The following is a 13,481-nucleotide window of genomic DNA, read 5'->3' on the forward strand; positions in this document are numbered from 1 at the left end:
CAAAGATGGCCTCCCCTCTAGTTGGTTCCTCGACATATTGGTCTAAAAAACCATCCCTTATGCACTCCAGGAAATCCTTCTCCACTGTATTGCTTCCAGTTTGGTTAACCCAATCTATGTACATATTAAAGTCACCCATTATAACTGCTGCACCTTTATTGCATGCACCCCTAATTTCCTGTTTGATGCCCTCCTCAACATCACTACTACTGTTTGGAGGTCTGTACACAACTCCCACTAACGTTTTTTGCCCTTTGGTGTTCTGCAGCTCTGCCCGTATACATTCCACATCATCCAAGCTAATGTCCTTCCTAACTATTACCTTAATCTCCTCCTTAACCAGCAATGCTACCCCACCTCCTTTTCCTTTTATTCTATCCTTCCTGAATGTTGAATACCCCTGGATGTTGAGTTCCCAGCCCTGATCATCCTGGAGCCACGTCTCCGTAATCCCAATCACATCATATTTGTTAACATTTATTTGCACAGTTAGTTCATCCACCTTATTGCAGATACTCCTTGCATTAAGACACAAAGCCTTCAGGCTTGTTTTTTTAACACCCTTTGTCCTTTTAGAATTTTGCTGTACAATGGCCCTTTTTGTTCTTTGCCTTGGGTTTCTCTGCCCTCCACTTTTCCTCATCTCCTTTCTGTCTTTTGCTTTTGCCTCCTTTTTGTTTCCCTCTGTCTCCCTGCATTGGTTCCCATCCCCCTGCCATATTAGTTTAACTCCTCCCCAACAGCACTAGCAAACACTCCCCCTAGGACATTGGTTCCGATCCTGCCCAGGTGCAGACCGTCCGGTTTGTACTGGTAACACCTACCCCAGAACCGGTTCCAATGCCCCAAGAATTTGAAACCCTCCCTGCTGCACCACTGCTCAAGCCATGTATTCATCTGCGCTATCCTGCGATTCCTACTCTGACTAGCACGTGGCACTGGTAGAAATCCCGAGATTACTACTTTTGAGGTCCGACTTTTTAATTTAGCTCCTAGCTCCTTAAATTCGTTTCGTAGGACCTCATCCCTTTTTTTACCTATGTCGTTGGTACCAATGTGCACCATGACAACTGGATGATCTCCTTCCCTTTTTAGAATTTCCTGCACCCGCTCCGAGACATCCTTGACCCTTGCACCAGGGAGGCAACATACCATCCTGGAGTCTCGGTTGCGGCCACAGAAACGCCTATCTATTCCCCTTACAATTGAATCCCCTATCACTATCGCTCTCCCACTCTTTTTCCTGCCCTCCTGTGCAACAGAGCCAGCTACGGTGCCATGAACTTGGCTGCTGCTGCCCTCCCCTGATGAGTTATCCCTCTCAACAGTACTCAAAGCAGTGTATCTGTTTTACAGGGGGATGACCACAGGGGACCCCTGCACTACCTTCCTTGCACTGCTCTTCCTGTTGGTCTTCCATTCCCTATCTGGCTGTGGACCCTTTCCCTGCGGTACGACCAACTCGCTACACGTGATACTCACGTCATTCTCAGCATCGTGGATGCTCCAGAGTGAATCCACCCTCAGCTCCAACTCCGCAACGCGGTCCGTCAGGAGCTGGAGGAGGATACACTTCCCGCACACTTAGTCGTCAGGAACTCTGGTGTCGTCCCTGAGTTCCCACATGGTACAGGAGGAGCATAACACGTGACCGAGCTCTCCTGCCATGACTTAACCCTTAGATAGGCAACAACAATGCTAAAGTTTACTCACTGTTATAGAAGAGAAAAAAGAAAAACTACTCACCAATCACCAGCCAATCAATTACCCCCATGGCTGTGACGTCACCTTTTGATTTCTTTCTACTTCTTTTTTGCCTTCTCTCCCTGCTGCAGCTGCACAGGTACGCCTCTCGCTGCCGCTGAGCCTTTATAGGCCTCACCAACGCCAGGAACTCTCGCCTCTTGGACTGCCGCCGCTTCTCGCTGCCGCTGAGCCTTTATAGGCCTCACCAACGCCAGGAACTCTCGCCTCTTGGACTGCCGCCGCCTCTCGCTGCCGCTGAGCCTTTATAGGCCTCACCAACGCCAGGAACTCCCGCCTCTCGGACTGCCGCCGCTTCTCGCTGCCGCTGAGCCTTTATAGGCCTCACCAACGCCAGGAACTCCCGCCTCTCGGACTGCCACCGCCTCTCGCTGACGCTGAGCCTTTAAAAGGTGCAAACCTTTCAATGCTCTCAGTGGATCACGAAATGTTCCTGCAAAGCCACACTCAACCTGATCCTGCTGTGCCACCCATCACTCTGCCTTCCCTACCCTACTCCTGCACATCCTTACTCATACCAATTTACCTTGCACCTCTATAAATCCCTCTCTCTATCTACATTATTACATCCTCATCTCAATAGCCACCCCTCACACTCACACTCATCCTTGTCCAATCATACTAACTAACAACACACAAGGGTAGGCATTGGGGTGTTATTGCCAATGCTGATTGAGATCTTTATTTTCAACACTTTGCCTTCTTGGACAGATCTGTGTGCACCTTTGGAAATGGCTTAGTGAGTTGTAGTGAATGGTGAAACATAATGGTACACCTCAATTGTGATGAGTGTGAAAGGAATGGCTTAAGGATGCTTTATGGTGTTGGTGTGGGGTAGTGCCAACCTGGAGCATCATGTGGCAGCCAGGGTGTACAGCTTCAAGTGAAGTAAATCTGGTGAGACCATCTGGTGAGGCTGATGTCCTCTGTCCTGTGCAGCATCAGGTGATTGCGGAGAAGGTTGGTGTTGTAGTTAATGATATTGGTGTGCCTGGTGATGTTGGTGTTGGGACCGATTGTGGTGGGATTCTGAGAGCCAAGATGAGATTTTTTTCTGGGGCACCGCTGCTGGTGGAATAGATGGCAGCTGAAGTTGAGAAGACAAAAGCGATTTATCAATGGTGAGATATGTTGCTCCAAGGAAGTGACACTGGATAGAGAATTCACTGCAAACACTTCAAACCTCCATAAAGCTGAAAAGTATATTCCAAATACTGAAGTCTCTAGCTTCTAAGATTGGAAATGGAACAGCTGTGAAATGGGAGCTTTTATACCACTTCTGCAGCTGAAAACTAGTCAAACTAATCCAGAGTTGTTGAGAACGTGACGCACTTACCTGACGTGATCCCCGAGGGACGGAAAACTTGTAAAAAACTTGATAAAATGGTTTGGATCTGGTAAAATGCTGCTTAAATAGCATCTTAACAATCTCAATTGCTGAACGTGCCAATTAGTGCCACATGCAAAGCCGGCACTTGGGAAATTCACAAGGAGGCGGATTCAGAGCAGACTTCAGCCCTACTGTCAATCACAGCCATTTTGACAGCGGGCCCGCTTCCAAACTCGCAATGGCAGACAGAGCTGCTAAGATTCTGGCCTCAGTGAACTTTGCTATTAGAAAAACAAAAAATGCCTTGCATTTATATAACCCCTTTATCCACCGCTGAACAGTCCAGTGAATTATTTTTGAAGTACAGTCACGGTTGTTATTTAGTCAATATATTCTGCAAATAGGAAATGAGAAAATGACCAGTTAATCTTTTTTTGTGTTGTTTACTGAGGGAGGAATATTAGCCAGGGGACTAAGAATTCTCTGCTCCTGTTTAAATAGAGCCATTGGATCTCTAACGTGCACTTAGACAGACAAACAGGGATCTCAGTTTAACAGTTCGTCTAAAAGACAACACTTCTGAAAATGCTTTCTACCCTCAGTAATGCACTGAAGTGTCAATCTAGATGAAGTACTCAAATCCTCGAGTGCAGACTGAACCCTAACCCTCCTGAATCAGAGGCAAATGTGCTGCCAACTCCCTTGACAAGCTCAGTGAAACTGATACGAATCTGTCGTTGTCTCCTTAACATAGCTGTGGAAGGAGACATAGTTAGATGGGATGAATGGTTGTCTGCACTCCAATCTGCCAGTGATCATGTGGCAATACTATTGCAATTTGCAGTAGCAACTTCAGTAATGTGTTGAGTTCATACTCTATTTGTTTGTTATATCTAACTGTACGGGCATTAGAACCCTGCGGGAGCTATTCACAATTGCTCTATTCATGCTGCTTCATGCCGGTTTGTAGACACCATTTTGGGTTGTATAAGAGCAGAGTTAAGTTAAGTTACTTTTCTCCTGGTTCAGTTTATCAGTTATTTACGCATACATAACATAGTTTGGCGATGAGGATAAATTAAATTAACCTCCCTACCTCCCCGCCTTTCCTCTCCACACCCGGGTAATATGTCCTCACTATACAGTGCAAATGCACATGAGGCCCATGCTTGAGAGAAGGTCACTCTGTGACCAGCAACTTTTATTCCAGCACTGAAGTGATGAAGGTGGGTGGAGCTTTCCCTTTTATATCTGAAAGACCAGGTTAGGAGTGTCTCCCACAAGTTCACTACCTCGTGGTCAATGTTCTCACAGTGTACAACTAGTCAGTTTATACATGGGTTACAATGACAGTTAAATACATGACATCATCTCCCCCACCAAAGTCTTATTGGGATCACAGGTTAAGTCTCTCTGGTGGTTTACACTCCCTTGTAGAACACCTGAGTTGGGGTTCCGGTTATTGGGTGCTAGCCTGAGTGTTTGCTGTTTACGGTGCCTCAGGCCTGTCCATACTGCCCACAGTGACTGGGCTCTCCTCCACTTGGTTCCGGTGTTAAGCCACCTGTGGAGGAGTGAACTCTACATCGTGTTCGTCCTCTGCTTCTTCTATGGGTTTGCTGTACCTCCTTTTTGTTTGATCCACATGTTTGCGGCAGATTTGTCCACTAGTAAGTTGAACTAACAGAATCCTATTCCCCTCTTTGGCAATCACAGTGCCTGTGAGCCATTTAGGCCCTGCAGCATAGTTGAGAACAAAGACACAGTCATTGACATCAATACATCGCGCCCTCGCATTCCCGTCGTGGTAGTCACATCGTGACTGGCGCCTGCTCTCAACAATTTCTTTCATGATGGGGTCTATAAGGGATAACCTGGTTTTGAGCGTACTTTTCATTAGCAGTTCTGCGGGTGGGACCCCTGTGAGCGATCTATTGGCCAACAGGAGGCATCATAAGCGGCTTTGTAGGGAACCCCCTTGGATTCTGAGCATCCTCTGTTTGATTATCTGCACTGCTCATTCCGCCTGGCCTTTTTGAGGCCGGTTTGAACGGTGCCGTTCTGACATGGTTGATTCTATTGCCTGCCATGAAGTCCTGGAATTCAGTGCTTGTGAAGCACGGTCCATTGTCGCTGACCAAGACATCCGCTAGACCATGGGCGGCAAACATTGCCCGTAGACTTTCTACCGTGGCCGAGGATGTACTTGCATTGAGAATGTCATACTCGATCCATTTGGAGCAGGCGTCTACTACAACCAAAAACATTTTTCCAATGAAAGGACCTGCGTAGTCCACATGAATGCGTGACCATGGTATGGCGGGCCAGAACCAGGGGCTAAAGGGGGCTTCCCTGGGCGCATTTCCCAGCTGGGCGCATGTGTTGCACCTGCGAACACAAAGTTCCAGGTCTGTGTCTATCCTGGCCACCAAACGTGTGACCTAGCAATTGCCTTCACCATGACAATGCCCGGGTGCTCATTGTGGAGTTCTCTGATGAACATCTCTCTGCCCATCTGGGGCATGACTACTCGGTTTCCCCATAGTAGGCAATCAGCCTGAATCGAGAGTTCATCCTTGTGCCTGTGAAATGGTTTGAATTCCTCAGGGCATGCCCCATATGTGGCTAACTAGTCCCCATTAAGGACACATTTTATGACTCAAGACAGTAGCGGAACTCTGTTTGTCCAGACTTTGATCTGACGGGCTCTCATGGGTGAGCCTTCGCTTTCGAAAGCTTCCACAGCCATGACCATCTCAGCAGCATGCTCGGTTGCCCCCTCGGTGGTGGCTAGTGGGAGCCTGCTGATTGCATCGGTGCAGTTTTCAGTGCCCGGTCTGTGCCGAATTGTATAGTCATAAGCAGCTAACGTGAGTGCCCACCTCTGTATACGGGCCGATGCATTTGCATTTATGGCTTTGTTGTCGGCCAAAAGAGATGTTAGGGGTTTGTGATCTGTCTCCAGCTCAAATTTCCTGCCGAACAGGTACTGGTGCATTTTTTTTATAGCATATATACACGCAAGCGCTTCCTTTTCTACCATCCCGTAGCCCCGTTCTGCCTGTGACAGACTTCTGGAGGCATAAGCTTCCGGCTGTAACTGACCCTTGGCATTAACATGCTACAACACACACCCGACCCCATAGGACGACGCGTCGCACGTTAAAACAAGTTTCTTACATGGGTCATATAGCGTTAACAGATTGTTGGAGCATAACAAATTTCATGCTCTATCAAAAGCCCTTTCCTGGCTGTCCCTCCAGACCCATTCACGACCTTTGCGTAGGAGCACGTGCAGCGGCTCTAACAGCGTGCTCAATTTGGGAAGAAAGTTACCAAAATAGTTCAGGAGCCCGAGGAATGAACGCAGCTCCGTCGTGTTACGGGGTCTGGGTGCTCTCTGGATCGCTTCTGTTTTGGACGCAGTAGGTCTGATCCTGTCTGCTGCTACCCTCATCCCCAGGAATTCTACCTCTGGTGCTAGGAAGACGCACTTCACCTTTTTCAGTCGCAGACCTACCCGGTCCAGTCTGCGTAGCACCTTCTCCAGGTTGCGGAGGTGTTCTTCAGTGTCACAACCTGTGATGAGGATGTCGTCTTGAAAAACCACCGTCCCTGGAATCGACTTGAGGAGGCTTTCAATATTGCGTTGAATGATCGCAGCGGCCGAGCGAATCCCAAATGGACATCTGTTGTACTCAAACAACACCTTGTGTGTCATGATGGTGGTCAGCTTCTTCGACTCACTCGCCAGCTCCTGGTTCATGTAAGCTGAGGTTAGGTCCAATTTTGAAAAAAGTTTGCCACCGGATAGCGTCTCGAAGAGGTCCTCCGCTCTCGGTAGCGGGTACTGGTCTTGGAGTGACACCCGATTGATGGTGGCCTTGTAATCACCACATATCCTGACCCACCCATCCACCTTGAGCACCGGCACAATTGGGCTGAAAGTGCCAATGTCGGGCTGATATAGTGAGTCAAATTTGTCCAGGACCTATGAGCATGATATTCGCTCCACAGAAGAAATTGCATTGACATCGCCCCATTTCCAGTTCATGACAGCCAGCCAACTCTCCCCAGCAGTGCGGGACCGTTCCCCGGAACAATCCAGAGTGGCAACCTATTCTCCAAATCTTTGTGGATCATGACTACCGTGGTGCTGCCTAGCACCGGAATGATCACCTTTGTGTATGTCCATCGCTGTGCATCAATTGGCAATAATTTTGGCCTCCTGGCCTTGGACGCCCACAACTTGTCGGACTGTTGATACTCATCAGGGACTGGCTGACCCCTGTGTCTAGCTCCTTTGATACTGGGATGCCATTGAGGAGCACTTTCACCATTATCGGTGGCGTCCTGGTGTATGAACTCTATATTTGCTCCACATGAACTCGCTGAACTTCAGCTTCCAGCGATTTCCCCCAGTGTCCATTTGGCCTCGTAGGGCTTACATCGGGCCCGTCCTCCTCATACATCAACCTGGCTGCAGGCTTCCTGCACATACGCGCCAAGTGACCACTGACGTTGCAAAGTGACCACTGACGTTGCAATTTCTGCAGGCGTATTGCTGATACCTGCAAGCTCTGGCTGTGTGTTTGCCTCCAGACCTCCAACATGAGCCGTTGTTGAAAACAAAAGGTCCATTACCAGTCGATCATCTCTGACTGTCTGTGTAACTGTTTTTAAATCACACCATTAACAGGTGTTGATGGCCCCATTACTGGCCGCATTGTCCCTTGCGATGGCGTGAATCATCGTTCAGCTAGCCATTGTCTCTGTTGAATTCCCCCTTTGAATTCGACTACATGCTCGGGCATGTCCGATTGCCCTTGTCTGCCTGGAGAACTGTGTGCCGCGTTAACAACGTTGACTCCCTGTCCATTTGCTGATTTAAACCAAGGGTTTTGTCAAACATCCTTCTGGTCTCTTCCTCCCCTGAGATAAATGTCTGGGCCATCAAAGCTGCTGCTTCCAAGGTCAAGTCTTTGGTCTCAATCAGTTTCCTGAAAACCCCAGCGTGCCCAATGCCCTCAATAAAAAAGTCTCGCAGCATCTCTGCTCTGCATACATCTGAGAACTTACATAGGCTCGCCAGTCACCGGAGGTCTGCCACGAAGTCTGGAACGCTTTGCCCTTCTCGCCGCCGGTGCGTATCAAACTGGTGTCTCGCCATGTGCATGCTGCTCGCCGGTTTAAAGTGTTCCCCGATTAACTTACTGAGCTCTTCAAAAGTCTTGTCTGCCGGCTTCTCTGGCGCTAGAAGGTCCTTCATCAGGGAGTACGTCCTGGACCCACAAACCGTCAGGAGATGAGCCCTGTATTTGTTGACCGAATCCTGTCCCAGCCATTCCTTAGTGATGAAACTTTGCTGTAGTCTCTCAATAAAGTCGTCCCAATCATCACCAACACAGTACCTCTCTTCTGTGCTGCTAGTGGCCATGCTCACGTGGTTTAAATCCCAGTTTCTCGTCACCAATGATATGTCCTTACTATACAGTACAAATGCACACGAGGCCCATGCTTGAGAGAAGGTCACTCTGTGACCAGCAACTTTTATTCCAGCACTGAAGTGATGAAGGTGGGTGGAGCTTCCCCTTTTATACCTGAAAGACCAGGTTAGGAGTGTCTCCCACAATTTCACCACCTAGTGGTCAATGTTCTCACAGTGTACAACTAGTCAGTTTATACATGGGTTACAATGACAGTTAAATACATGATACCGGGGACCCTCCACTTCCGTGGCCGAGATGGATAAAAAGTTTTTCTACATACATTACGGTGAGTGCGTTAGACGGTGACAACGTAACACCAGCTCACCGCTGTGCAATACTTATCCACTGCTTCGGCACTGAAGGCCAACACACCTTTGGCCAAATTGAAGACACGGAGACCTACGACAAAATGGTAAGTACGCTCGAGAACTATTCTGGGCCAAAGAAAAGTATCGTGATGGAGAAATAACAATTTTGTAAAAGGGGGCAAGGAAATGGTGAACCAATCAAACAGTACATAATTTCATTAACTGAACTGGCCACTACATGTAACTTTGGAGCACTTACAGAGGAAATGATCAGCGATCAAATTATTGAGAAAACAACAATCCCCTGCATTCGGAAACACTTGATATTGGAGGATGACAAATTAACATTGAATAAAGCAACTAATTTGGCCATCCAAATCGAATCAGCGCTTTCCAATTCAAAAGCGATCTGATCCCCTGCTCCCCCTGTGCAGCAGACTGCAGCTAGAGCCCATGTACAAGGCGTTCGTCCAAGCGGAAATCACAGCAGAGACTCAGGGCTAGTAATAAGCCACCCACTACAGATCGCAGGCTTTACTTCCACTGCTTTAACTATAGGGACAGATCACATTCAGCAAAGAATCCTAACTGCCCTGAACGTGGGAAGAAATGCTCTGCATGTGATAAAATGAATCATTTTGCTAGTGTCTGTCGCTCAACGCAGCGTATTCGACATGTGGACAACCCCGATAATGATGAACCCAGTATGGTTTACACCATTAATGACATTTTGCACCTTGGTTTGGGATAGTTCAAGGACTGTGAGGTAAACATTGATTGCACACCCTGCTGCCTTCTCATTGACCTTGGAGCCAAAGTCTCCATATTGAGTGAGGCTGTGTACAAAACCCACTTCATGCACTGTCAACTGCAGCCCACAACTTCCATTCTACATGCATACTCCGACTCCAAAATTGAGGCACTTGGGGTCATATCTGTCACGATATACAACAAGGACATAACATTGGAGAACTTTTCCTTTTCTGTCGCAAAGGAACGAAGCCTCATGGGTGTTGACCTTTTTGACAACCTTGGGTTCAAAGTTTACGACCCAACTGGCACACCTGTGTAAACGGTGGACTTTGACAAGCAGTATCCCTCAACCTTCACAGGGTTTAGAGTGACAACAAAATTCTGCCATCGTTCCCGTATTGACCCTTCCGTCAAACCGGTTACGCAGTGACTTCGCCGTCTCCCATTCGCGGTTCGCCACCAAGTATCCACAGAATTAACACGACTCGAATCTCAGGGAATCATTGATAGCATCGACTCCTCACCTGGATCTCGAACATAGTCATTTCTTGGTGAAAAAATGGGAAGATCCGCCTATGCATCAACCTGAAAGAGGTCAACAAGGCCATCATCCCCGACAAGTACCCTCTCCCTACTATCAATGAACTGTCTTTAGAATTCCACGGCTCAATAGTCTTTTCAAAACTCAACATGCACTGCAGTTACCTGCAATACCCCTGGCGGAGTACAGCAAACCACTCACGGCATTCACAATGCATGCTGGTCTGTATCAGTATCGATGCATGCCCTATGGACTATCTTCTGCACCAAGTGCATTTCAGAAGATTGTCACTACTATGCTAGCAGGCATAGAGGGAATCCTGAATCTGCTTGACGCTATCGTTGTCCATGGACGGATAATGGAAGAACATGACCAGCGACTTCACACAGTTATGGCTAGACTTGCTACACATAACATTACACTTAATGCCGAAATGTGTACATTTGCTGCTGGCGAAATAAACTTTCTGGGCTACAGAGTCATAGCATAAGGTGTCAATCTGGCGCTTGACAACATTGACGTAATCCAGCGAATGCAGGAGGCTACCAACAGCAATGAACTTTCATCATTCCTCGGTACTTGCAACTTCTATCTGAAGATTGTCCTGCACTATGTGTACATTGCCGAACCACTTCGTAAGTTGCTGCGCAAGGACATCCCTTGGGAATGGACAGATTCCCAGGCTCAGGCACTCACCATGTTTAAGGAGAAAATCACTTTTCCTCCTATCCTCACATACTTTGATCTGAATGCCACCTCGTATGTCACCACGGATGCATCAGGCACTGCCTTGGATGCTGTGCTCTTGTAATGGATTGACAGTCTGGAATGCCCAGTCGCCTTCGTCTCTCACACGCTCTCGTCTGCAGAACGTAAATATTCTGCAGTGGAATTGGAAGCACTCGCTTGCATCGACGCATGTGAATGCTGGCACATCTACCTCTATGGCAGGAAATTTACCCTCTGTACGGATCACCAAGCGCTAACTACACTACCCGCTACAACTGGATCTGGGCACAGATCACTACGAATCAGCCGATGGTCAGATCACCTTCATCAGTATAACTTTGATGGACAATATATCGCTGGCAGTTGCAACAATGTAGCTGACATCCTCAGCCACTTGACACCTGCTCGGACTCTGGTGCTGAATTATTCACAGATATCGACACGTATGTCATGTCGATCATCACTCAGTCCATCAGAAACCTTGTCTCCTGCGACAAACTCAAAACCGAATCACAGAGTGATGCTGTGCTCCAGCATGTGAGCCACTTCCTCCAGACTGAGTGGGCTAAGCAAATTCCAGAAGGGCTGAAAACCTTCCACAGACTTCGCGATGAATTTTCCGTTTAGAACGATGGCTGCCTAGCTCGTGGTGATAGAGCAATAATTCCCAAGTCGCTTCAACAGCGCGTTCTCTCATTGGTACACGATGGATACCCTGGCATTGTCCGCATGAAGCAGAGATGTCGCGATCCAGTATGGTGGCCTGGGATTGACACTCACATCGAGGAGTTTGTCTCACACAGTGAAGCATGCAGTCTGAGTGAAAAGGCCACAAACATCCGACCAGCGCCAATGAAGCCCATTCCATGGCTACAAAGACCATGACAACAACTTCAGTTGGATATCTTCGGTCCAGTTGAAGCAGCTCCACAGCACCAGCGGTTCCTTGCTGTAGTACATGACCTGCATTCCAAATGGGCAGAAATCGCGACAACAAGTTCAGTGACCTCATCAACGATCGTCACCATTCTGCAGTGTATGTTCACAAAGTGGGGCCTCCCAGAGTTCATAATCACTGACAATGGACCACAGTTTCTATTTGACCACTTCGCGGATTTCCTCACTCGCATCGTGTTTTACTGCTCGGTACATTCCTCAAAGCAACGGAGGTGTTGAGCATTTTAACCGCGTCAGCAAAGAGTGTTTGAAAGCCAACCTCACAGCAGGCCAAACATTCGACGAAGTGGTTCAAACCATTCTCTGCACATACCGTTCGACAAAGCACTCGCTAACAGGGAAGACACCTGCTGAGCTCATGATTGGGTGGAATCTTCGCTGGTTACTGGACATTATCAAACACCCAGCCAAACCTAGTGCGAAGAGACCAGCAGGATGGAACAGAGGCACCGTTCTGTTTCCCAACCAAAACCTAGAGCAAACAACAGTCTCAGCATATCAGAACACGACCTGGCTATCTCAAGGACTTTGTCTGTACATAGACTGTGGTTTTAAAAAAGGGGGAAATATGTTGTGTTCATACTCTATTTATTTGTTATAGCTCACTGGACCGACGTTAGGAAGCTGCAGGAGCTATTCATAGTTACTGAACTCATGCTGATTCATGACGGTTTGGGGACACCATTTTGTGTTGTATAAAAGCAGTTAACTTAAGTTACTGTTATGTCTTTAATACTCTTATGAATGACTCCACCAGGTCTAGTATTGTACTTGAGCTGTTGTGACCTTAGTCCCATTTATTGTAATTCCAGAGTGAAGCACAAGCATGGTGAGCAGACTTTTATACTGGGCCCTGCCAACTATGCAGATGACCCTCAGGTCTCCCACCGCAGTGCCCTCTGGTAGCACACCTTATGTGACTATACAGTTAGTATACATGGTCTACATACAAGACCTCACTTCCCCCCAAGTCTTTAATGCAAATTGACTTGTACATTGACGGTGACCTGGGCTTTGCACTTCCTGGTTGACCATTGGAGGGTCGCTCCTAGCTTGTGCGGGTTGGTAGTGAGATTTGTTGCCAGTGGAGGTCCCTGTGGTTTCTGGTTGTGAGTCCATGACTACTCCATTCTCCCCCCCACACAGAGATCAGGCTAATGGCCCGTTATATGCAAGTTGCATTCAAGTTCATCACATGGGTTTTACATTTACATCTTGGTACTTTTGTTGGGTGGATTACCGTTGCATTTCTTTTTGTGTGGTACATTTACATGATCAGTACAGGTATATCAGTACAGGTACACAAGGACAGTCTAGTTCCAGCATGGCCGGATGAGATCCGGGTCGTCTGGTGGCGGCGCAGCGCCCTATGCTAGTGGGTCTGTGGGCGAGGTGAGCTCATTTTGCTCGAGTTGCCAGAGCTCAGGGCTCTTGCCATTACTCCGAGTGTCGGGCAGGCTCAAAGACAGCTGATGTGTCTGTGACCTCCCTGTCCTTTTCATTTGCACAGTGTCGCTGCTGCTCCCTGGGAAGCAGTCTGAGTGAGTGAGCGTTTCGTCTAAGCGACGGTGGGGCTGCCTCGTCTTGTCTAGCAGTTCGCAGGGGACTGC

Source organism: Pristiophorus japonicus, chromosome 10, assembly GCF_044704955.1.
Source record: "Pristiophorus japonicus isolate sPriJap1 chromosome 10, sPriJap1.hap1, whole genome shotgun sequence".
Lineage (NCBI taxonomy): Eukaryota > Metazoa > Chordata > Chondrichthyes > Pristiophoridae > Pristiophorus > Pristiophorus japonicus.